Below are 26414 nucleotides of genomic sequence, written 5' to 3'. Positions count from 1 at the left end.
GTTTCGGGTTGACTTTCTCCCGAAACCCTAGTTCATATTGCCATGTTCATCGCATCGTAACTTTGCATCCGTAGCTCCGTTTTGGGCATATAGCATATCAAAATGTTCGTCTCAGAGAGTACATAATTTCATCTCATTGCATCATTTTGATTTGAGTTCATATTGATGCCTGAAATGCTGTTAGAAGAGTGCTACCTGAGATAATTGTCAGATCTGCTGCTCCATTTAGCTATTTGTCATTTTTGCCATGATTATTGTGTGCATGATATGCCCATGAGCTCTACATATGTTTTGTTAAGGGTTTTGCCATCTTTCCAGAGGTGCAACCCATGTATTTTTGTGATGTGTGTGGTGATAAGCACAAGCTTGCAAAGTGAGGCACTTGGTAATGCTGATTTCAGGGACTTAGCATTTCCACTAAGTCCTTGACCTATTTATCTCATATGGCCTTATGTTCATGTTGTTTCCTAGTGATCCGTGCCTCTTTTGAGGATGATCAGTAAGGATGTTTTGTTAATCTTCTAGTGCTCTATCCATCCATGTCTTTGTTTGCAATTATGGAGCACCCTAGCTTGAGTCAATCGAGCTCTACTTTTGCTACTTCGTGAATCTGGGCAGATTATCTACTTGTTAGCGATTTTGCCGAGGGTGTTGTAGTTGATCCGTGCATGCTATGCTATTGTTCTTCCCATGTATAGCTTGCATTTTGTGTATTCTTGATGGGTGTATGATTAGCTTGTCATGACATGCTTTGTAGTGAGTGCATCGAGCTCGTAAACATGCCTACTTGATATCTGTTTCAGCATGCTCCAGTTTTCACTAAGTCTGAGAACTGATTATGTTTTTGCCATGTTCACATGCTTGTAATTGTATTTTCTGATCCCTTTTGACTCAAGGTCACTAAGGGACTTTTGTTAAGCACTTTGAGTAGCTCCATGCCATGCTTTACTTTGCCATGTTCAGGTCATGTAGCATATAGTTTTGTTGCTTCCAAGAGTGCTATCTGATCTGAAATTCCAGACAAGTGTTAATTTCACTAAGTCTGAGATCTGTTTACCATATGCATTTTTGCCATGCTTGTTTGAACCTGTTAATGGATGAATTGACCGTAGCTCAGTGCTAGACTTTTGTTAAGCATCATGAATGCATCCCTACCATGTATTTTTATGCCATCCTTGCATCATATTGTTTGATCCTTGCACGTGGTTGATTGTGTCCTTGTTGCTTGTTTGTCTTGTTTGGGTAGAGCCGGGAGACAAGTTCGCTAACGAGGAGCCCGTTGAGTTTGCTTTCGAGGATCCAGTCAACTCTGACAACTTTTCAGGCAAGATGATCATACCCTCGAAATCACTACTATCTATGCTATGCTAGATTGCTCGCTCTTTTGCTATGCCAATGCTTCGATGCCTACCACTTGCTTTAAAGCCTCCCAAATTGCCATGTCAAACCTCTAACCCACCTTGTCCTGGCAAACCGTTGATTGGCTATGTTACCGCTTTGCTCAGCCCCTCTTATAGCGTTGCTAGTTGAAGGTGAAGATTGGAGACCGTTCCTTGTTGGAACATTATTTACTTGTTGGGATATCATTATATTATCTTGATATCTTAATGCATCTATATACTTGGTAAAGGGTGGAAGGCTTGGCCTCTCGCCTAGTGTTTTGTTCCACTCTGGCCGCCCTAGTTTCCGTCATATCGGTGTTATGTTCCCGGATTTTGCGTTCCTTACCCGGTTGGGTTATAATGGGAACCCCTTGATAGTTCGCCTTGATTAAAGCTTTTCCAGCAATACCCAACCTTGGTTTTACCTTTTGCCACCTAGCCTTTTTTTCCCTTGGGTTTCCGGAGCCCGAGGGTCATCTTATTTAGACCCCCCCCCCTGGGCCAGTGCTCCTCTAAGTGTTGGTCCAACCGAGCAATGTCCGGGGCTACCAGGGGCAACCCTGGGCTGGCCTACCCGACGTATGGCTCATCTGAGTGTGCCTTGAGAACGAGATATGTGCAGCTCCTATCGGGATTTGTCGGCACATTCGGGCGGTGTTGCTGGTCTTGTTTTAACCTGTCGAAGTGTCTTGAAGAACCGAGGTACCGAGTCTGATCGGAACGTCTCGGGAGGAGGTCTATTCCTTTGTTGACAGTGAGAGCTTGTCATGGGCTAAGTTGGGACTCCCCTGCAAGGATTTGAACTTTCGAAAGCCGTGCCCGCGGTTATGGGCAGATGGGAATTTGTTAATGTCCGGTTGTAGATAACTTGAACATTAATTTAATTAAAATGAATCAACTGAGTGTGTTACCGTGATGGCCTCTTCTCGGCGGAGTCCGGGAAGTGGACGGTGTTGGAGTAATGCTTGCGCAGGTTGCTCTCTAGTTTCTCGCTCACGCTTTGCCTCCTCTTCTCGCTCTCTTTTGCGAACAGGATAGCCACCATATATGCTAGTCGCTTGCTGCAGCTCCACATATATTTTTACCTCGCCTTACCTATAAGCTTAAATAGTCTTGATCGCGAGGGTGCGAGATTGCTGAGTCCCTGTGGCTCACAGATTACTATTACACCAGATGCAGGGCCTGATGATTCCGCTCCAGGTGACGCGCTCGAGCTCAAGTGGGAGTTCGACGAGGACTCTCAATGATACTATGTTTCCTTTCCTGATGATCAATAGTGGTGCCCAGTTGGGGGTGATCGGGACCGTGTCGCATGTTGGGTTATCTTTTATTTTGGCGCCGTAGTCGGGCCATGAGTGTTTGCATGATGTAATGTTATTTATGTACTTGATTGATGTGGCGAGTGTAAGCCAACTATGTTATCTCCCCTTTTATTATCTATATATTACATGGGATGTTGTGAAGATTGCCTAATTTGCGACATATGCCTTCAATGCGATTATGTCTCTAAGTCGTGCCTCGACACGTGGGAGCTATAGTCGTATCGAGGGTGTTACAAGTTGGTAATCAGAGCCTTCCCCGACCTTAGGAGCCCCATTGCTTGATCGTTTTTAGCGTCCGAGTTGTGTCTAGAAAAATGTTTTGAGTCATTTAGGAATTATATATCGGAGAGTTTAGGAATTCTTTTTACTTCCCAGTCTCCTCATCGCTCTGGTAAGGCATCCTGGCGTAGAGTTTTGACTCTTCTCTTCTCAAATTTCACTAAAAAAAATTTAGGATCACGCGGGTATCTTGGAATCGTTCCGATGGTTTTATGACGAGAACATTGTCTTGGTGCCTCCTGTCAGGGGTTTTGTGGAAGTGTCCCGGGGAGTTGAGCTCTGAGGTGTTGTCGTCATAATTTTATCGTTGCAATTCTGGAATACCTGAGTCTAGTACGCCGACATCGAAAATCTCTTTTATGCAGTTCGTTGGTGAGATAACCTCGACGCCACCCAGTACTGGGGCGGGAGTTCGGGAGTATCGCCATAACTTGTATAAGGGATGCTTTTCGAAGGTTGAGGTAGATGGTTTTCAAAGTTTTTCTCGGTTATGTGTTGAAGGATGGATACAGCTGGATGTAGGATTTGCTAGATTTGGGTGAGATATTATGCTTCCCCTGTATCCCCAACACCTGATTGCATAACCGGAAAGGTTCGGGAGTTTCATAGGTGGGAATTCTTGTAGCTCTAGTTTCTTCTTCCACGGATATTGGTTTGAGATTGGGATTTCTTACCGATTATTCGTTCTTGATCCGTACCTTGTTGATTTATTTCTCTACCTAAATTCTAAGTGGCTTCTCAATTTATGGATAGGTGACCATTTCAAGAGGAATGCATTCATTCATTTTGTTCGGATGTGAAGACTATATGTTGCAATTTTCATTCCGTTGGATTCAGCTTCAATATTTGTCTATCAATGTGCTAATGGATGTCAACCTCTTCAGGATGGCTCCTCCAACGCGCATGACTCCGAATCCTGATCCGCCACCACCTCCACCTCCTCCGGAGGCATGGCAAGCTGTGATGGCCGCAACCAATGCAAACACATAGTTGATCATACAAATTCTCCAAGAGTGCAATCAAGGCAACCAAGGGAACCAAGGCAACAATCAGAATCACTTTGCTACACTCAACCAGTTCCTTGCTAACGGGCCAAAGACTTTCAGCAATTGTGCTGAGGCAACCGATGCTGATGATTGGCTTGTGGATCTGTGCAAGCATTTCGAGTGCAGTAATGTCAGGCCTGAGGACTTCGTCAAGTTCGCTTCCTTCCAACTCAAAGATCAAGTTGCAGAATGGTTTCAGCAGTACAAGGATTCCAGAGGTGGACGTGTCATTACCTGGGATGAATTCCGTCAAGATTTCAGAGCTCACCATATCCCTCGGAGCGTGGTTGAAAGCAAGCGTGAGGAATTCCGCAACCTGAAGCAAGGCTCTTTATCTGTCTATGACTACAACAAGTTGTTCCAGAAGCTCGCCCGCTTTGCCAAGCAGGACGTACCTGATGAGAGGAGCATGATATACTAGTTCAGGGGTGGTCTCAGAGAAGAAATTCAGCTCTCTCTTGTTCTCTTTGAGCCCTCGAGGTACGATGAGTTCTACAACATGGCATTGAAGCAAGAGGCCGCTCAACTAAGGTGTGATGCTTCCAAGAAGCGAGTCAGAGATGCTACTCCTTCTTCCTCTACTCAAGTGGCCAAGCAGCAGAAGTATTGGCTTCCTCCTCCTCCGTTCCGTCAGCCGTATCAGCAGAAGAGCAAATGTGGCAGTGGATCTTCCGACCCACCCAACCCTGGCTTTCAGAACAAGACTTCGTCTCAAGCTCCAAGATCGAGTGCTCCGTATCACCGTCCGCTTTCAGAGGTCACGTGCAACAAGTGCCAACAGAAGGGTCACTATGCCAACAAGTGTCTCAACCAGAGGCGTCTTCCTCCTCCTCCTCCTGTCAGATCGGCAAGTACAGCTATCGTCAAGCATAACACCAAGTCCGCCAAGGTCAACTTGATGAACACAGCTCAGGCAGAGGACTCGTCAGATGTCATTATGGGTAATCTTCCTGTTAACGATATTCCTGCCAAAGTTCTTTTTGACACTGGTGCATCGCACTGTTTCATTTCGAGACCATTTGTTTCTAAGCATGAGTTGCCTTTACAAGATTTTCCTAGACAGTTATCTGTTGTTTCTCCGGGTAAATTCATGAATGCAAGCTCTATGGCCCCGGATGTTACTATCACGTTGGGCGATTACAAGTTTCTCTCTTCTCCGGTGGTTCTTGGTAACTCGGATATTGATCTTATTCTCGGGATGGATTGGCTTTCTAAGCACAAGGCACATCTTGATTGTGCAGCCAGGTAGATTCAATTGACTCATTCGTCTGAGGATGTAATTGTCTTTGCCGCTCGTGATGATACCATCCGTCTGTTTTCTCTCAATGAGAAGGGTGAACTGGATGCTATCTCGCAAATTCCAGTCGTTTGCGAATATCAAGACGTCTTTCCAGAAGAGCTTCCAGGAATGCCTCCGCACCGGCCAGTTCAATTCGTCATTGATCTTGAGCCCGGTACGGAACCAGTGTGCAAGCGTCCTTACAAGCTCGGACCTGAAGAGTTGAAGGAGCTGAAGAAGCAACTCGATATTCAAGAGAGAATGGGTCTCATCCGGCCTAGTTCTTCTCCATGGGGTTGTGGTGTTCTTTTTGTGAAGAAGAAGGATGGAACGGACCGACTTTGTGTTGATTACCGTCCATTGAACAAGAAGACCATCAAGAACAAATACCCACTTCCCAACATCAATGAGCTGTTCGAACAACTCAAAGGTGCCCAAGTATTCTCCAAGCTTAATCTCCGTATGGGTTATCATCAGATTCGAATTCGCGAGCAAGATATTCCCAAGATGGCTTTCAGGACAAGCTATGGTTCATACGAATACACTGTCATGTCTTTTGGCCTCGTCAACGCCCCTCCGACGTTCTCTCGCATGACGAACTTCATCTTCAACACCTACACCAATGACTTCATTTTGGTCTATCTCGATGACATTCTGGTTTTCTCGAAGAACAAGGAAGATCATGCCAAGCACTTGCGTTTGGTACTCGATAAGTTGAGGGAACACAAGTTCTACGCCAAGTTCTCCAAGTGCGAATTTTGGCTCGATGAGGTTCTTTATATTGGTCATATCATCTCTGCCAAGGGGATTGCGGTGAATCCTAAGAAGATGTCTGCAATTGTGAATTGGGAACCTCCTCAGAACGTGAAGCAACTCCGTAGCTTCCTCGGTTTCGCAAGCTATTGCCGAAGATTCGTTGAAAACTTTTCTAAGATCGCGAAGCCTCTCTCAAATCTTCTCCAGAAGCACGTCAAGTACGTTTGGTCTCCGGAGTGTGACATTGCTTTCAACACTTTGAAAGAGAAATTGATCACTGCTCCAGTTCTGACTCCGCCTGATGAATCCAAGCTGTACGAGGTCTTTTGTGATGCCTCTCTCCAAGGTCTTGGCGCAGTGTTGATGCAAGAGAAGAAAGTTGTTGCTTATACCTCTCGCCAGTTGAAGCCCAATGAGAATAACTACCCCACTCATGATCTCGAGTTGGCGGCAGTTGTGCATGCTCTTTTGACTTGGAGACATCTCTTATTGGGAAGAAAAGTGGACATCTTCACTGACCACAAGAGTCTCAAGTACATCTTCACTCAGCCTAATCTCAACCTCAGGCAGACTCGATGGGTCGAAATGATTCAAGAGTATAATCCGATTATCGAGTATACTCCAGGCAAGGCCAATGTGATTGTTGACGCATTGAGCAGGAAGGCTTACTGCAACAGCCTGATTCTCAAGCCTTATCAACCCGAGCTTTGTGAAGCTTTCCGCAAACTTAATCTGCAAGATGTTCCTCAAGGTTTCCTTGCCAACCTTCAAGTCTCTCCTACCTTGGAAGACCAGATTCGCCAAGCCCAGCTTCTTGATGCTATGGTGAAAAAGGTGAAGATTGGGATTGCCAAGAGTCAACCCAAGTACAAGTGCTACTGCCTTGACGACAAGGATACTCTCTTCTTTGAGGATCGTATTGTTGTACCCAAAGGTGACATCCGTAAAGTGATCATGAACGAGGCTCACAATTCTCTCCTCTCCATCCACCCTGGGAGCATGAAGATGTATCAGGACCTCAAGCAGGCTTATTGGTGGACTCGAATGAAGCGCGAGATTGCTCAATTCGTGAATGAGTGTGATGTCTGCAGAAGAGTGAAGGCTGAACACCAAAGGCCAGCTGGTCTCCTCCAACCTCTTACCATTCCAGAATGGAAGTTTGACCACATTGAGATGGACTTCGTGACTGGGTTTCCAAAGTCCAAGCGTGGCAATGATGCTATATTCGTTGTCATCGACAAACTCACTAAAGTGGCTCACTTTCTGCCTATCAAATAGTCTATCACTGCAGCTCAATTGGCGGAACTCTATACCTCTCGGATTGTCTCTCTGCACGGTATTCCTCAAGTGATATCTTCAGACCGTGGCAGCATTTTTACCTCCAAGTTTTGGGATTCTTTTCAGAAGGCCATGGGCACCAACATCCGCTTCAGCACAGCTTTCCATCCTCAAACTAGCGGTCAAGTCGAGCGTGTCAACCAGATTCTTGAAGATATGCTCAGGGCTTGTGTGATCTCCTTCGGCATGAAGTGGGAGGATTGTCTTCCTTATGCTGAATTCTCCTACAACAACAGTTTTCAAGCAAGTTCGGGCAAGGCCCCATTTGAAATTCTGTATGGCAGGAAGTGCCGTACCCCTCTCAACTGGTCCGAAACCGGTGAACGTCAGCTTTTGGGTAATGACTTAATCACAGAGGCAGAGGAAATGTGAAAAGTCATTCGAGATAACCTCAAAGCAGCCCAATCCCGCTAGAAGAGCTACTATGATAGTAAGCACCGTGATTTGGCTTTCGAGATCGAAGATCATGTTTACCTCCGCGTCTCTCCAATGAAAGGTACTCGTCGCTTCGGTATCAAAGGGAAGCTTGCCCCCAGATACGTGGGACCTTTCAAGATTATCAGCAAGAGAGGCGATCTCGCCTATCAACTCGAGCTTCCTTCAAACTTTGCAAATGTTCATGATGTGTTCCATGTCTCTCAGCTCCGAAAGTGCTTCAAGACTCCTGATCGCACCGTCAACTTCAAGGACATTGAGCTCCAAGAATATCTCTCTTATCGTGAGCACCCAGTTGCTATTCTCGAAGAGACTGAACGCAAGACTCGACACAAGTCAATCAAATTCCTCAAAGTCAAGTGGTCACACCATTCCGACCGTGAAGCTACCTGGGAACGCGAGGATCACCTCCGTTCTGAGTACCCGGTGTTCTTTCAGTCCTAGATCTCGGGACGAGATCCTTTCGTAGTGGTGGAGTGTTGTAACACCCCGGATATGACTTTCCCAATTTGTACTCCAACTCTTGCCGTTTCCGGCCTTAAGTTATTTTATTTTCTCGGGTTCAGGTTTTTGTCTCCGTGTGTTGTTGTCATTGTCATGCATCTCATATCATGTCATCATGTGCATTGCATTTGCAAACATTTTCATCTCATGCATTCGAGCATTTTCCCCGTTGTCCGTTTTGCATTCCGGCGCTTCGTTCTCCTCCGGTGGTCATTTCTACCTTTCTTTCGTGTGTGGGGTTTAAACATTTCCGGATTGGACCAAGACTTGCCAAGCGGCCTTGGTTTACTACCGGTAGACCGCCTGTCAAGTTTCGTACCATTTGGACTTCGTTTGATGCTCCAACGGTTAACCGAGGGACCGAAAAGGCCTAGTGTGTGTTGCAGCCCAACACCCCTCCAAGTTGGCCCAAATCCCACCAAAACCCTCTCCATCATCTAGAGCGTTCGATCATGATCGCGTGGCCGAAAACCGCACCTCATTTGGACTCTCCTAGCGCCCTCTACCTCTATATTAAGACCCCCTCCTCCAAATTCGCGGATCCTCTCTCCCTAACCCTAAAAAATCAGCTCCGCCGCCATCGGACACGTCCGGCCGCAACCGGACGCGTCCGCCCGATCCGCCGCCGCCTCTCCCGTCACGCCACGTGGCAGGCGCCGCCGCCCCCGCGCCACCGGCCCGGCGAGCCCGCGGGAGGCCCTCCCGGCCCGGCTCCCGCGCGCCGCCCGCCCGCGCGCCTCTTCCCCGACCCGGCCGCCACCGGCCACCTACGCCTCGCCGCGCCGCCGTGGGCGCCATCGCCGCCCGGCGCCGCCTCCTCGTTCCGGCCGCCCCGCCGCGCCGCTTCGCCGCGCCGGCGCGCGCCTCCCCGCCGCCCAACGCCGCCCCGACGAACTCCGGCCACCGTGCCCCAAGTCCGGCGACGCCCCGCTTCGCTCCGGTGAACAGTGCTTCTCCGGCGAACCTCATAGTCCGTGCCCCGGATCTGGATCTGAGATCCGTTTCGGGTTGACTTTCTCCCGAAACCCTAGTTCATATTGCCATGTTCATCGGATCGTAACTTTGCATCCGTAGCTCCATTTTGGGCGTATAGTATATCAAAATGTTCGCCTCAGAGAGTACATCATTTCACATCATTGCATCATTTTCATTTGAGTTCATCTTGATGCCCGAAATTATGTTAGAAGAGTGCTACTTGAGATAATTGTCAGATCTGCTGCTCCATTTAGCTATTTGTCATTTTTTCCATGATTATTGTGTGCATGATATGCCCATGAGCTCTACATATGTTTTGTTAAGGGTTTTTCCATCTTTCCAGAGGTGCAACCCATGTATTTTTGTGATGTGTGTGGTGACTAGCACAAGCTTGCAAAGTGAGGCACTTGGTAATGCTGATTTCAGGGACTTAGCATTTCCACTAAGTCCTTGACCTGTTTATCTCATATGGCCTTATGTTCATGTTGTTTCCTAGTGATCCGTGCCTCTTTTGAGGATGATCAGTAAGGATGTTTTGTTAATCTTCTAGTGCTATATCCATCCATGTCTTTGTTTGCAATTATGGAGCACCCTAGCTTGAGTCAATCGAGCTCTACTTTTGCTACTTCGTGAATCTGGGCAGATTGTCTACTTGTTAGCGATTTTGCCGAGGGTGTTGTAGTTGATCCGTGCAGGCTATGCTATTGTTGTTGCCATGTCTAGCTTGCATTTTGTGTATTCTTGATGGGTGTATGCTTAGCTTGTCATGACATGCTTTGTAGTGAGTGCATCGAGCTCGTAAACATGCCTACTTGATATCTGTTTCAGCATGCTCCAGTTTTCACTAAGTCTGAGAACTGATTATGTTTTTGCCATGTTCACATGCTTGTAATTGTATTTTCTGATCCCTTTTGACTCAAGGTTACTAAGGGACTTTTGTTAAGCTCTTTGAGTATCTCCATGCCATGCTTTACTTTGCCATGTTCAGGTCCTGTAGCATATAGTTTTGTTGCTTCCAAGAGTGCTATCTGATCTGAAATTCCAGACAAGTGTTAATTTCACTAAGTCTGAGATCTGTTTACCATATGCATTTTTGCCATGCTTGTTTGAACCTGTTAATGGATGAATTGACCGTAGGTCAGTGCTAGACTTTTGTTAAGCATCATGAATGCATCCCTGCCATGTATTTTTATGCCATGTTTGAGTGCTGTAAAATGTTCATCTCATTGCATTTAGATGGCTACTTGCTGTAAATTGCAGACCGGTGTCATATTTGAATCGCTTGCCATTTCCAAACCGTAACTCCGATTCCGGCGTTCTTTATATCATTTTCAAGCGATTTCATCTCATCTTTCCAGTGGCACACTTGGATTCCCAAGTTGAGGCAAGGTTCATGCATTCCTTTTCAAATCTTGCATGTGCATCCCGCATCGCATCCCGCATAGCATACCATCCTTGCATCATATTGTTTGATCCTTGCACGTGGTTGATTGTGTCCTTGTTGCTTGTTTGTCTTGTTTGGGTAGAGCCGGGAGACGAGTTCGCTAACGAGGAGCCCGTTGAGTTTGCTTTCGAGGATCCAGTCAACTCTGACAACTTTGCAGGCAAGATGATCATACCCTCGAAATCACTAATATCTTTGCTATGCTAGATTGCTCGCTCTTTTGCTATGCCAATGCTTCGATGCCTACCACTTGCTTTCAAGCCTCCCAAATTGCCATGTCAAACCTCTAACCCACCTTTTCCTAGCAAACCGTTGATTGGCTATGTTACCGCTTTGCTCAGCCCCTCTTATAGCATTGCTAGTTGCAGGTGAAGATTGGAGACCGTTCCTTGTTGGAACATTATTTACTTGTTGGGATATCATTATATTATCTTGATATCTTAATGCATCTATATACTTGGTAAAGGGTGGAAGGCTCGGCCTCTCGCCTAGTGTTTTGTTCCACTCTGGCCGCCCTAGTTTCCGTCATATCGGTGTTATGTTCCCGGATTTTGCGTTCCTTACGCGGTTGGGTTATAATGGGAACCCCTTGATAGTTCGCCTTGATTAAAGCTTTTCCAGCAATGCCCAACCTTGGTTTTACCTTTTGCCACCTAGCCTTTTTCCCCTTGGGTTTCCGGAGCCCGAGGGTCACCTTATTTAGACCCCCCCGGGCTAGTGCTCCTCTGAGTGTTGGTCCAACCGAGCGATGTCCGGGGCTACCAGGGGCAACCCTGGGCTGGCCTACCCGACGTATGGCTCATCTGAGTGTGCCCTGAGAACGAGATATGTGCAGCTCCTATCGGGATTTGTCGGCACATTCGGTAGTGGGAGTTCGACGAGGACTCTCAATGATACTATGTTTCCTTTCCTGATGATCAGTAGTGGTGCCTAGTTGGGGGTGATCGGGACCGTGTCGCATGTTGGGTTATCTTTTATTTTGGCTCCGTAGTCGGGCCATGAGTGTTTGCATGATGTAATGTTATTTATGTACTTGATTGACATGGCGAGTGTAAGCCAACTCTGTTATCTCCCCTTTTATTATCTATATATTACATGGGATGTTGTGAAGATTGCCTAATTTGCGACATATGCCTTCAATGCGATTATGTCTCTAAGCCGTGCCTCGACACGTGGGAGCTATAGTCGCATCGAGGGTGTTACAGTCGGCTCAGCCGAGGCCCCACCCTGCCGGCAACGCGGGGGAGGATTTCCACCGCTCCGTTGAGGCACCGCCCGCTGACAACGAGACAGAGGACATCGCTGGCTCCGCCGAGGCCCCGCCCCGCTGCCAACGGGGCCGCGCCACACAGAAAACGAGGAAGAGTAGAACACAGTAGGTCGCCGCCACTCGGGTCCAAGTAAGGCCAACGCTGCTACCCTCCTGTTGAAGCCAAGCTAGGCGGGTTGACCATTGACGGCCGGTTATCTTCTTGACGGCGACATGGAGTCGGGGAGTTCTGCTGGAGAATAACGCTGCTTCTACTTAACTACTGGTGCAGTTGGCTGACTGACATGCGGGCCCAACAGGCCACATGTCAGTTACGCAACTGCACCTGCAGTTAAGTCACTGAAGCTTCTGTTCGGCTCAGCGGGACACAGGTGGGTAGCTTCGGTTAATTAATTATACCTCCAGCGCACCCCTTTTTAGTTGAAGAATGTATGAAATGTTATGAAATCTGGCATGTTTATATGAAATCCGACCATGTATGAATAAATTTATTTTCATTAGTTTGAATTCTTGTATCACTGGAATTGGATGAACATGCAAAACAATACGTACTAGCATTATTCCTAGGGTGATCACCTCGTTTGCAGCAGTTTCACATGTACTCCCTCCGGTCCTTTCTAGTCTGCATACAAGTTTTGTCTGTAGTCAAAGTATCTCTACTTTGACCAATCTTATACAAAAAAGTATGCACTTTCACAACGTGCGAAGTAAAAAGGAACAGAAGGAGTACAAAGAGTTTGAGCAGCTTTTTGGCGTTTCTGTACATTGCAATCAAACACACCGAATTGGCAATTCATAGAGAACATTCAAAACAATCGATGATTATGCATCTCAGCGACTCACATGTCAGAGGCAATATTTAATTCACAACTAAAGAATAAAGAAAAAATTGATCAACGCTGCTGACAGCAAAGGGCGTCCCATTCGAAAATATCAAACGCATGTCTTGCTAAAACCAATGAGCAAAATTTGACAAGGTTGTCCCATTCCAAAATATCAAATGCCTACGATTGTGGAATGGGCAGGGTTTGCCATCAGTTCGGACATTGACATGGCACCTCGTGCTAAATAAACCAGTTGTTCTTTTTGTGTAGTTCCACCAAAATCAACCAAATTCGCACGTAGCTTGTATGATTTCACCCTTATATGTTGCAACACCTTGAACTTATCGGCACCTCCTTTCTTGTGGTGGAAATGAATGATTCTATGTATTCATGAACATTTTGTGCAGTTCCCATTGAAATCAAGCTGAGCACCCTTGTTTGTGCAAATACAAAAAAGTGATTAGTATAGAGCAAACTGTACTATGAATTGACAGTTTCAACGGGCACATACATGGTCCATGTAGAGCACACTTTTAGAAAAATGGAACTCACTAGAAAGAATCCTAGAACAACATTGTACTCGCGCATCACAGCAAAAAATGGAGATTTTGTCAGTCCTTCTGAGCTGAAGTTAGTTTGTTCTTGTGGGGAGTAATGTAACCATCCTTCAACTGCTCCTTCTGATGATAAGATAGACAGCGCTTCTTCATCCTGGCATGATCGGAACTAGTCACTTCACGTACTCCATATTCTTCTTCAGAGGAAGATGATCCTGTTGTGCAAAGACAAGAGTACTACTAAATTGTAACATCACTGTTTGCTCGAAAAAAAGGAAAGGAAATATTTAAAACAACACAGATGAAGCACTTCTCAAGGACAATACCACTTTTTCATGACAGTATCTAAACAGTAGCACAACACCAATAGAGATGACAAAGCTCAATCATATGGATGAAATCAGTGGGCGAGTACCAACCTTTGTCGGGAGGCTTATTGTGTAGAGCATACAGATGAAGCAATTCTCCGGAACCATCTGTTGCTATCTACGGTGGTGGCCATGCTTACTATATACTCCTCGATTAGTTTAATGTTTCCAACATATTCTTGTGCAATTCCACTAAAATATATGGTATCTTCAAAGAAGATCCCTGTTTGCACAAGTAGATATAATTACATATTACATTAAGAGTGGCATCAAATCAGTGGCAAAACAATTGCTCGTTCCAGCCATAGCAATAAATTAAGATGCAAAACTATATCATTACTTGTGTCATCACGGTTCCAGTGCTTCATTACAACACCGGGAGTTGATTTTTGTTTTTCTTCCCCTTGTTCTTCCCCTTCATCACTTGGTTCAATAACAAACAAGCTTCACCTTCAATGTAAGATTTGGCATGTCAATTAGGGAGCACAAGTATAGTACTAAACTTAATTTTCTGATGAAAGTGGCAAAATACAAGCCAGCAGTTGTGAAATATCCTTATCTTACCTCAATGGGATATTACGGTGCACATACAGATTGGAAGTCTTGTCTCCATTTGTGCAGTTCACTAAAATCAAGCAACATTATCATACAAGTAGCACAACATATGAATGTACATTGCAAAATCATGTGAAAGAAGGCTAGTACTAACCTCTCATGATGCGGAATTCAAACAACTCACAAGAAGAAGAATTGAACCACATTCGCCTTAACGGATAGGAAGTAAGATCTCCTCTTGTGCAATTCCACTAAGATCAAGCAATCAAGCAACGTTATTGGTGTGACATTTTGGTTGAACTGCACAAAACACTCTTAAAACAAAAGTGTTTTGTGCAGTGCAACAAAAGGTCACAATGGCAACGAGGTGAAGCAGATAACCCTGTTTACACAGAGGTGCAAAGGAAACAATTAGTGGTCAATAACGGTGGATGACACAGAAGCCAACAAAAAGAAGCATCTACCTTATCTAAATGGGAAATAAAGCAAGACAGTAGCATTTCTCAAACGGTGGCATTGATTAATATTAACATAGAGATTATATTAACAATAAAATTCATTAAACATGTAATTTGCTTTTAACTGTGGCATTGCATCAATTTTCCAGCGGCATTATTAGAGGGTATTTGTTTACAGGGACATTTTGGCGTAGGGACTAAAAAACTCTGTGTCATTTCCATCTAAACCAAAGAGGAGGGACTTTTAGGGATTAAAAGTGGGCATTTGGGACTAAAGAAAGAAGACCCCGAGGGAGTCTTTTTGGGACTTTTTCCAATAGTTGCCCCTGCCACGCATCGCACCTTGTCTCTATTAGTTCATTACTAGGGTAACATGGTCTTTTAGCATGTCATTTAATAACCTCTAGTCCATGTTTAGTCCCTGGAACCCAGCAGGTAGGGACTAGGGAGTTTTTAACCAAACAGGGCCTTAGATTAACAATAGCTAATGAGTTGCACGGGACAATGGACGCACCAGCACCATGTGCATCTACCGATGTACTGTGGTCATGCACAGTCTGTTGCAATAAAGAACAAACAACCAAGGATCATATTTGTGTTGGTCCTAGTTTTGTTATCTTTAGACGCCTTTCCCTATGTGAGCGCAACAAATCTAGTCTTGCTCAAACTCTACAGCCTTGTCCCCTCCTTTCCTTTTTGAACTAGTACTTTCGCCCCTTCCTTTCCTCTTTGAACCACGTCCTAGATTTATGCGATACAACTTTCCCCACTACTTTCCCCCATTCCTTTCGTCTTTGAACCACGTCCTAGATTAATGCTATACAACTTTCCCCCTTCATTTCCTCTTTGAACCACGTCCTAGATTCATGCTATATACAACTTTTCCCACTACTTTCCCCCACTCCATTCCTCTTTGAATCACGTCCTAGATTCATGGTATACATGCAGCTAGAGCAATGCATGTGGAGTAAGTAAATTATACCTTAAGGTTCTTGGGGCGTGGTTCGGTTGGCGACGGGATGGCGGCGAAGAAGAAGGGGTCGGAGGCCCTCCCGCGCCGCCGCTGGGTGGAAAGTGAACAGCTGCGCCGGTAGTCCCTCGCCGACGGCGACAGCGTTAAGCCTCCTTCCCTTCCCGGCGGACGGATCCTGCCAGCTCTTTGAGCAGCAGTGAGGGGAGAGAGAGGCCAACAAAGTCTTGTTTAGATCTGGAGAGGGCAAGAGAGTGTGAAGAGAGCAACTACAAGCGCTGAGGCTCCAGCGTGTATATATATACTGGAGAGAGAGTGTGAAGCGTGCAAACCCTAGAAAAAATTTTGACCAGTCAAAGAATCCTCCAGGCACAAATTATGCTCAAGTGTAGTTATCGAACCCGAGACCTCAAGTTTGATGAGTGAACAGGCTAACCAGCTACACAACCCTCCCGTTATGTTCAACGAGAGGGAAATAACCTTTTATACATTCCTGCATTCGTGTTACAAGCATGTTGTGTTTTTTTGTGGGGGGGGGGGCGTGATTGGGATTTCAATCATAATCGTGTCATGTGGCTTTGGTGGTAAGACTATCCACAGTGGTGCAGAAATAACGCAGCCTTAGTCACCTTACTTCTCTCCACGTAGTACGTTGGGTCCCACCAGTCAGAGGGTGAAACAAACAAATTAATAAGAAAAATTAAAAGCGCAAGCGGTGTATCTTACCTCACACATCTCGCTACTGCTTGGGAACACTGTCCAATTGATCTCTCTGTTCGCTCACGTACTATTTTAAGTGAATCCTTATTATAACATGCACACAAATTTTGGGCACTTGTATTCGTCTTAAGTCAGTGCGCCACCGTATCTCGTATACTTACTACTCCCTCCGTCTAGGTGTAATAAGTCACGTTATAAGGTGCAATGGGACCAAGGTGCGTGCATGTGTGTGTGTGTGTTTAACACCATGTGTGTGTTAGAGAGAGCGACAGATCGACCTACTCCTACAGAGAGACGTTGTGTAGTGTACGATTTTAGCCGCGAGAGTCGGTGCATCCTCTCGTTTCCGGGCGTGTCCGGTAGGGACATGCGGACAACTGCCACGCCCGCTCCTGACCAACCTGGCCCACCCAAAGCCCCTCCATCACCCACGCGCGCTTCCCGCCCGAAACGGTCAGCGCCGCTCCAAAGAATCGGTGCCGCATTCATGCCCGGGCAGAGCGGACGCGACCTCTCACTGGCGCAAGAGTGATGGTTGCTTCGTCCGTCCAACTTACCGCTGGGTCTATGTGATTTGACGGCTCATTGGTCTGTGGTAGGACTGCTGGATGTCCCACGCTTTCGGCGAAAGGAGGTATACTACTACTAGATTACAATTTTCTCCATTCTTACAGCGGAGGCGTGCAAGAGCAGTGAAAACACGCAAGCTTAGTGATTACATGGCCCACCTCACACTATCACCTTGCGACACCTAACTCTTTACATAGTACTCCCTCCATTCCTAAATATTGCTAGATGAGCCCCGCACGTTGGCGCGAAACAGCGGTATATCTCTCTGCGCAAAATTATCGATTTCATAGAACAAAAAAAACTCTATAACCGCATGACAAATGTGGTAGCCAAACTAAATAAACTCCCATCATCATTTAGATCATCCCACGTAAGGAAAAAAGATCAGCCAACTCCTACTGCATAATGGGATTATATTTTTCTTTTTGACATGTTAATGGGACTTAAAAGCTCACTTACATGCATGCTACCGGTGCATGCTTGCATGCAGACATGTTGATGTGATTTAAAACCCACTCACATGCATGTGGCACGGTATTTCTGCATGCTTGCATGTGGCTTAGTGCGGAGCCTCTCAACGTCAAGATCAGACAGCTATTATGGACTGATTTACTTCATCTAACAGCTACATCAATTTTGATGACGTGGCTCAAGGAGAGGATAGAGAATTCCTAGTAGTGGGGGCTAGCTATTACTAGTAGATATAAGTCTTTGTAGAGATTCCACTACATACAGAACAAAATGAATGAATCTACACTTAAAATGCATCTATATACATCCGCATGTGGTTCATGGTGAAATCTCTACAAAGACTTATATTTAGGAACGGAGGAAGTACTAGTATAGTACGTGCTGTAATTTATCAGCGAGATAAATTTGTACAATGCTATGAAGCTTCCAGCTTCTGTTACATGTATCTTGCGTCCAAGGTTGCCCGTTGCAACATTTCATCAAATACAAAGGAGACTAACATGCATGCTATTGCATCTCAATGATTGACAGATCATAGCAAATATGTACTCCCTCCGTTCCAAAATAAGTTTCTCAACTTTGTGCAAACTTTAGTACAAAGTTGTACTACTACTAAAGTTGAGCATCCCTGTGGCAAAGAAATTGAACAAGCGTGATTAGAATAAGATTACTGGGACTAGTTGATGAGACATAAACTCATCACAAATATAGTACGTAGAAGCCAGTAGAGGTATGTGCGGGGCAAAGAAGTAGAGAAATATCCACAGAGAGTGATGTAGGCAGCTGGAGCAGTGGTGCAAGCCGGCTGTAAAGGGAGTTGTACCCGAGGGATGTAGCTCAACCTTGAGGAGGGCGGCGGGAGGCGGCAACTGCCCACGTCGTGGCAGTGAGCAAGGGAAAAAGGCAACCTCACCGGCTTTGTGAGAGAGAACGGCGGGGACCCTTGATCGGGATGTGCCGACAGTGGGTTTTTGCCGTCGGCGACGGCCACCGCATCTACACTAAGCATCCACCCCTTCCCCAAGCGGACGTGATCCGCCGGGATGTTAGAGATGTGGCCACAGTCGTTTTGTGTGAGAGAGTGTGAAGAGAGCAACCCCAGCAAGCAACCGTGTAGGCTGGCCCGGCCTGACTATGTATATAGTGGAGTGGTTTCCTTTTCTCTCCATATGAACCTATCATATTGCGTACGTGCCACTGAAGAAAAAAAACTTTATTTATAAATGATGCGGAACCTACTACTCGTTCTCCTATAACCTTGCGCTTGGCATCTCCAAAATATTAACCTTGCGATTGGCTCTTCGCCTCTTCGGGAAGTCGAGCAATAATGGTAGTGCAGTATATATCGTTCTGGCTATATGAGACCGAATGAATTGCTACACGTCCACCACGTGGGCGAGGGTTGAGGGGCGAGGGAGAGTGCTACATACGAAGCAAAATGAGTGAATCTACACTCTAAAATACGTCTATATACATCAGTGTTTGGAGTATGTACTAGTAGTTCATATTGAAATCTACTAAAGGACATATATATTCCAAACAATATGATATAATCTCTATAACCAAGGTAGTAGGGACGAGGAGTAAACGGAGGGAGTAGTAAATTTTTCTCCTCGTCCTGCGAGCCACCGCGCGCATGGGCGAGGGAGCGGGCGTAAGGCATAGTAAGCAAGCTTCACCTCATCCTGCGAGCCACCGTGCCCGTGGGCGGGGGAGACGGCGTACTAAGCAAGCTTCTCCTCGTTCTGCGAATTGACGGGACACATCAAAAGTACTCCAGTGTATAGAGCCTTGCCTCTAAGGTAGGCCCCACATGGTTTGCCTCTTTTTTTAACATAACACGTCAAGTCACAATTTGTTTGTTCACCCGTGGTAGACGATCCTCCCTCCACCAAGTGGACAACCAGTACACGTGCCAAATTACCACGTGGGCTGCCTTTTTCGTACAGAAATGAGCTCCACCGTGTACCCGCGCGGGTGTGGTTGGGAAAGAGACGGGAGTACGTGCGCCGTGCATGCACCTCTTCTCTTCGTGCACGTCCCCCACCTACGTGGGTGTGTGAGAGATACAAACCGCGTTCGTGAGTGTTTTTTGTTTTGGGTGGGGGTGGGGTGGGGGGTTGATTTCGTGAATAATTTGTGGGAATATGTGTCGATGACATCTCAAACAAAATTTTGCATGCAATGTGTGTGAAATGAAGGCCTATCCATATCATACATAGAGGGTCGGGCAATCCACGAGAAGAGAGGGAGGGGGCATAGCTATCAATAGAGTCGAAGAGAGGATCAAGTGGGTGGGTGTGAGATCGATGAAGAGAGCCATCGAAATTGTGTGTGTGGACAAGTCAAAGATATAGGGCAACTAGCCTACCGGAACGTTAGAGGGCACATGTCAAGTTTGTGTGTGGCAGGGAGACATGACTAGAGCGCTCGATGTATCGGTGTGTGGGGGGGGAGGGAGGTGGTGGGAGGGGTAGGCAGAGGCCTAACTATAGAGGTAGAACGACTCGTATATGTGTTGAGAAGGAGAGACCTAGCTATGTCTTGAGGGAGATCGGTCGACATCCATACATAACTGAAGGATGGGAAATATGATGGGAGAGAGAGAGGAGAGAGAGAGGGAGGGAGAGGGGTAGAGTGTTGGATGGGTGATGGAGTTGCTTATCGAAAATGGTGGGAGAGGCCTACTAGACAAACTGAGGGTGGAACTGCAATGTTATCAATAAGAGTGGGGATGTGTTTCTGTGTGTGCTTGTGCGTGATAGATCTGTTGGGACGCATCCATGGATGATGAAGGGGAACCATGTGTTTGGTAAGCAAACCTAACTAGATCGGTAGATCAATTATTGTTTGTCAGAGGAAGGGAGAGACACAACTAATGAGGTAGATTGATTGACGTGTGGGTAAAAACGAGTTATAAGGACCTAGCTAGCTATATGTATAGCGAGAGATCGGTCGGTGTACGTCCATTTGTTAGAGGCAAATAAGGCCCAGCGAGACGGATAGACAGAGAGAATGGAGCTAGGAGGTGGTGCGAGAGGCCCAACTACTAGCTAGATAGGGGGAGGAGTGTGCGGTTGTGAGAGCGATGAAAAGAGGGGCGAGAGTTTACATGTGGGTCTGACCGTATGAGAGACATGAGGCAAGGACACATAAATGAGGAGATTGAAGGTGTGTTTGTATGTTGTAGGTAGGCATCGCTGGAGAGGTTTATCGATCGGTGTGTGTCGGAAAGGAGTTGTGGAGACTCTGGGAGAACGACCTAAAGAAAAAAATTAATGTGCCCGGTGGATAGAATGCCGAGGGAGGGGGAGGGCGAGGAGGGCGTATGCATGCACGAGAGAAAGTTAGTGGTAGCTACAAAGGTTAGAGGATTGTGTGGGTGTAAGAGACTAACAAAGATCATAATTTGATATGAAAGCGGATTCATATATTTGAATAGGAGATCATAGTGTTTTAAACACTGCATGCATGAATATAGCGGTGATACACGTGTTGTGCACATGTTATACCATAATGTGATAATGCATGGCGTTTGCAACTCACAGCTAAATGCCGAACAATCTAAACCATACTATACATCAAACAATCTCACATTTTATTTGAATTTGTGATAATGTGTGGCGTTTGTAGCTTACAACTAAATATCGAACAATCTAAACAATACTATATATCGAACATTCTCACACTTTATTCGAATTTGTGGTAATGTGTGGTGTTTGCAACTCACATCTAAATACTTGTAGGCGTAGGGGCGGGGCACCATACATAATGTGATAAACACATTATACATATCCTCGACCCTTCCCCCGAGCGATCTGGGGCTTTGAATTCTTGTTCATTGCTATCGACAAGTTTACAAAGTGGCCGGAAGTGACTGCCATGAGAAAGGTGACTGCTCAGTCAGGTATCAAGTTCTTGATAGAACTGGTGTGTCGTTTTGGAGTTCCGACAAAGATCATTACTGATAACGGCACCCAGTTCACGAGTCATGCCTTCATGCAATATGTTCATCCCCTCGGATGCAACATCTCATTTGGCTTTGTGGCACACCCTATGAGCAATGGACAAGCTGTGAAGGCGACCGCTGAAGTGTTGCGTGGACTCAAGACGAGGACTTTTGATACGCTGCAGAAGCACAACAAGCGGTGGATCGAGGAGCTGCCAGTAGTTCTTTGGTCCCTCAGAACGACAACTAACTGAGCTACCAGGCAGACTCCCTTCTCCTTGGTCTACAGGGCAGAAGCAGTTATCCCCACGGAACTCATTTACGGGTCGCCTCGAGTGCTTGCCTACGATGAAGTAGCGCAAGATCAGCACTGGCGTGACGATGTTGCGCTACTCGAGGAGAACCATCTCTGGGTTGCGACGCGTGCTACACGCTATCAGCAAGCCCTGCGTCGCTATCATAGCTGCAGGGTTCATGCCCGGTGTTTTGAGGAAGGTGACCTTGTCCTTAGGGGCGTTCGGTCCGCCAAGGGTACAAACAATTTATCACCGAAGTGGGAAGGCCCTTACCGGGTAGTACGAGTCACCAGACCTGCCCTAGTCAGTCTGGAGACCGGAGATGGCATTCAGTTGCAAAACTCATGGAATATTGAGCATCTCCACAAGTTCTACCCGTAAGGCGCGGCTGTTGGGCACTGCCCTGCAGCCACCCTTTTGTGCATGCCTTGCATTTGCTGCATGTAACCCCTTGTACAAAGCCAGGGCGATGACCCTGTGCAAGAGAAAAATAAAGAAGCGCTATGGGGGCATCGACCAAGATTGCATGCATGCATGCATGAGCATTCCAAGATCACTGCATAAGCATTTCATGAGCATTTGCATATGCATATAGATAGGATCGCATCCTGCATTCATTCTCATCTGCATGAAGTTGCAGGTTCCTACCGCGAACTTGGCTTTGACAAGGAGTTGAGAAGATTGCCCAGCACAGCGATTCCCGGCAAGCCAAATAGATAAGTTCTACCTCCTGTCTGTAGTGTTCTGTAAGCTATAAGTTGTGCATAAGAAAACCTCGCCACTCCTTTGAGACTTGGGTGCTCCCATCCCTGACTCGAATGTTGCTTCAGTCAGGATGGTCGCAGTGGCCTTTGGTAAAAAGAAGTTGGCGGGGCGTTGGTCCCTTTGTCTATTGCCGGTAGACGCACCTCTCTGGCTGACAAAAAGGGTGCCGGCAGGATAGCCTGCCAGGAAAAACTCGTTTATTTACATTAAAAGGCATCTCACCTCTACATGGGCGTACACATGCATGGTTTCCCGGCAAGGTTCATCTTTTTCATTAATATGCTGATACAAGTACAAGCGTTACGGAACATGAACATAGACTCGAGAGATTATATTATTCGAATTAAAACTTGGCAAGTATCGATAGATTTAAGATCAAAAACGTTAAGTTCCCCATTACACTTTTGCCCTTGTCCATCTCCCTCAGGGTATTACAGGGAGGGACTAAAGAATCAAGAGGCGGACTCGGCTCGGATTCGGCGCCTCTCCGGGATCAAGACAACGCCACCCTCTGGCTAGGAGGGAGGAACCGGAGGGCAGGAGGGACGGTGGCACCGAAGGGAGCCCAGATGGGGGGAGCGGACTCACTAGCAAACGAGAGCCACCAAAACAGCTGCCCCATTCTTGACGCGTCGTGGGTTGCTTCTACCGCCCATACAGCTGCCATTCGATGATCCCATCCCGGCAGCCGTACCGGACACCATGCTCTCCGAGAGACTCACCACAAAGAGAATGGTCGTCCCCAACGCCTTGATATCGGAAGCCACCATGCACCCAGAAGACATGAATAGGAGCAAAGAGCCATCCTGGACGGTGAAAGAACGACGCCTAGGAGCAGTTGGGGTCGCCTTCGCGAATGGTGACTGATATGTCCTGTTTGCATCATGTTTTCTTACTATTATTTACAATGTTTTTATCCATAATAATGCTTTTTGGAGTAATTTGAACGCCTTTTCTCTCATAATTTGCAAGTTACACACCAAGAGGGAGAATTCTGGCAGCTGGATATCTGGACATGGAAAAGCTACATCGGGCCACCTATTATGCACAACGCCAAACAAGCTGAAACTTCACGGAGATTTTTTATGGATTACTTAAGAATTATTGGAGTAAATAACTACCATAGGGGTCCCACCAGGTGGGCACAACCCACCTAGGCGTGCCCAGGTGGGTTGTGCCCTCCTCGGCCCACCTCCGGTGCCCATCTTTTGGTATATAAGTCATTTTTACCTACAAAAAATAAGGAGAGGACTTTTGGGACGAAGCGCTGCCGCCTCGAAGTGGAACTTGGTCAGGAGCACTTTTGCCCTCCGGTGGAGCGATTCCGCCGGGGGAACTTCCCTCCCGGAGGGGGAAATCATCGTCATCTTCATCACCAACAACTGTCCCATCTTGGGGAGGGCAATCTCCATCAACATCTTCAACAGCACTATCTCCTCTCAAACCCTAGTTCATTTCTTGTGTTCAATCTTGTTACTGGAACTATAGATTGGTACTTGTGGGTGACTAGTAGTGTTGATTACATCTTGTAGTTGATTACTATATGGTTTCTTTGGTGGAAGATTATATGTTCAGATCCAATATGCTTTTTAATACCCCTCTGATCTTGGGCATGTTTATCATTTGTGAGTAGTTACCTTTGTTCTTGAGGTCACGGGAGCAATCATGTTGCAAGTAATCATGTGAATTTGATATGTGTTTGACATTTCGATAGTATGTATGTTGTGATTCCTTCAGTGGTGTCATGTGAACGTCGACTACATGACACTTCAACATATTTGGCCTAAGGGAATGCATTGTGGAGTAGCAATTAGATGATGGGTTGCGAGAGTGACTGAAACTTAATCCCCAGTTTATGAGCTATTCCGTAAGGGACCGATTGGATCCAAATGTTTAATGCTATAGTTAGAATTTATTCTTAATACTTTTCTCATAGTTGCAGATGCTTGCGGGAGGGTTAATCATAAGTAGGAGGTTTGTTAAAGTAAGAACAGCACCTAAGCACCAGTCCACCCACATATCATATTATCAAAGTAGCGAACACGAATTAAACCAGCATGATGAAAGTGACTAAATGAAATTCCCGTGTACCCTCAAGAACGCTTTGCTTATCATAAGAGACTATTTCGGCCTATCCTTTGCAGCAAAAGTATTGGGCTACCTTGCTGCACTTTTGTTACTACTATCGTTACTTGCTCATTACAAATTATCTTGCTATCAAACTACTCTGCTACTTGCAATTTCAGCAATTGCAGATATTACCTTACTGAAAACTACTTGTCATTTCCTTCTGCTCCTCATTGGGTTCGACACTCTTACTTATCGTAAAGAGCTACAATTGATCCCCTATACTTGTGGGTCATCAAGGCTATTTTCTGGTGCCGTTGCCAGGGAGTGAAGCACCTTTGGTAAGGAAACATTTATATAGTGTGCTGAAATTTATTGTCACTTGTTACTATGGAAAATAATCCTTTGAGGGGTTTGTTCGGGGTATCTTCACATCGTTCGGAACCACAATTAGCTACCCCTCAACCTACTGCACCTACTGAAAATATTGAATATGAAATTCCATCGGGTATGATAGAACAACTCTAACTAATCCTTATGCAGGAGATGGAACCAAACATCCTGATATGCACTTGATATATGTAGAACAAATTTGTGGATTGTTTAAGCTTGCAGGTTTACCCGGAGATAAATTTATGCAAAAGGTTTTCCCTTTATCTTTGAAGGGAAAAGCATCGGCATGGTATAGGCTATGCAATGATATTGGATCATGGAATTGGAATCATTTGAAATTGGAGTCCCACCAAAAAATGTATCCTATGCATCTAGTCCATCGTGATCGGAATTATATATATAATTTTTGGTCTCGTGAAGGAGAAAGTATCGCTCTAGCTTGGGGGAGGCTTAAATCAGTGTTATATTCATGCCCCAATCATGAGCTCTCAAGAGAAATTATTATCCAGAATTTTTATGCTCAGCTTTCTCGTAATGATCAAACCATGCTTGATACTTCTTTAGCTGGTTCCTTTATGAAGAAGACTATTGAATTCCGGTGGGATATTTTGGAAAGAATTAAACGCAACTCTGAAGATTGGGAACTCGACAAAGGTAAAGAGTCAGGCATTAAACTTAAGTATGATTGTGTTCAATCTTTTATGGATACCGATGCTTTTCAAAAGTTTAGCACTAAATATGGACTTGACTCTGAGATAGTAGCCTCCTTTTGTGAATCATTTGCTACTCATGTTGAACTCCCTAAAGATAAGTGGTTTAAATATCGCCCACCTATTAAAGAAGAAATTAAAGAACCGGTACTAGTTAAAGAAGAAACTATACTTTATAATGTTGATCCAGTTGTCCCTTCTGCTTATATTGAGAAACCACCCTTCCCTGTCAGGATAAAGGAACATGCTAAAGTTTCAACTGTGGTTAACAAAAGCTATATTAGAACACCTAAAGCTGATGAACAAATTAAAGTTGAACCTAGTATTGCTAGTTTAAAGATATCTTGGAAGAAGATATAGATGGGCATGTTCTTTACTTCTGTGAAGAAGCTGCTAGAATTGCCAAACCTGGTAAGAAAGATAAACATAGACTTGTTGTTGGCATGCCTGTCATCTTAGTTAAAATAGGAGATACTGTTATCATTGTTTATGTGACGTAGGTGCTAGTGTGAGTGCTATTACTTATACCTTATACCAAGAAATTATGAATGACATAACACCCGCAGAGATAGAAGAAATATATGTTATTATTAAACTTGCTAATAGAGACACTATATCACCAATTGGGATTGTTAGAGATGTTGAAGTCTTGTGTGGGAAAATAAAATACCCTACTGGTTTTCTTGTTCTTGGCTCCCCACAAGATGACTT

This window comes from Triticum urartu, chromosome 3A, assembly GCF_056163025.1.
Source record: "Triticum urartu cultivar PI428250 chromosome 3A, HENAU_Tu73, whole genome shotgun sequence".
NCBI classification, from domain to species: domain Eukaryota; kingdom Viridiplantae; phylum Streptophyta; class Magnoliopsida; order Poales; family Poaceae; genus Triticum; species Triticum urartu.
Note: the sequence above shows the minus strand (reverse complement) of the source record.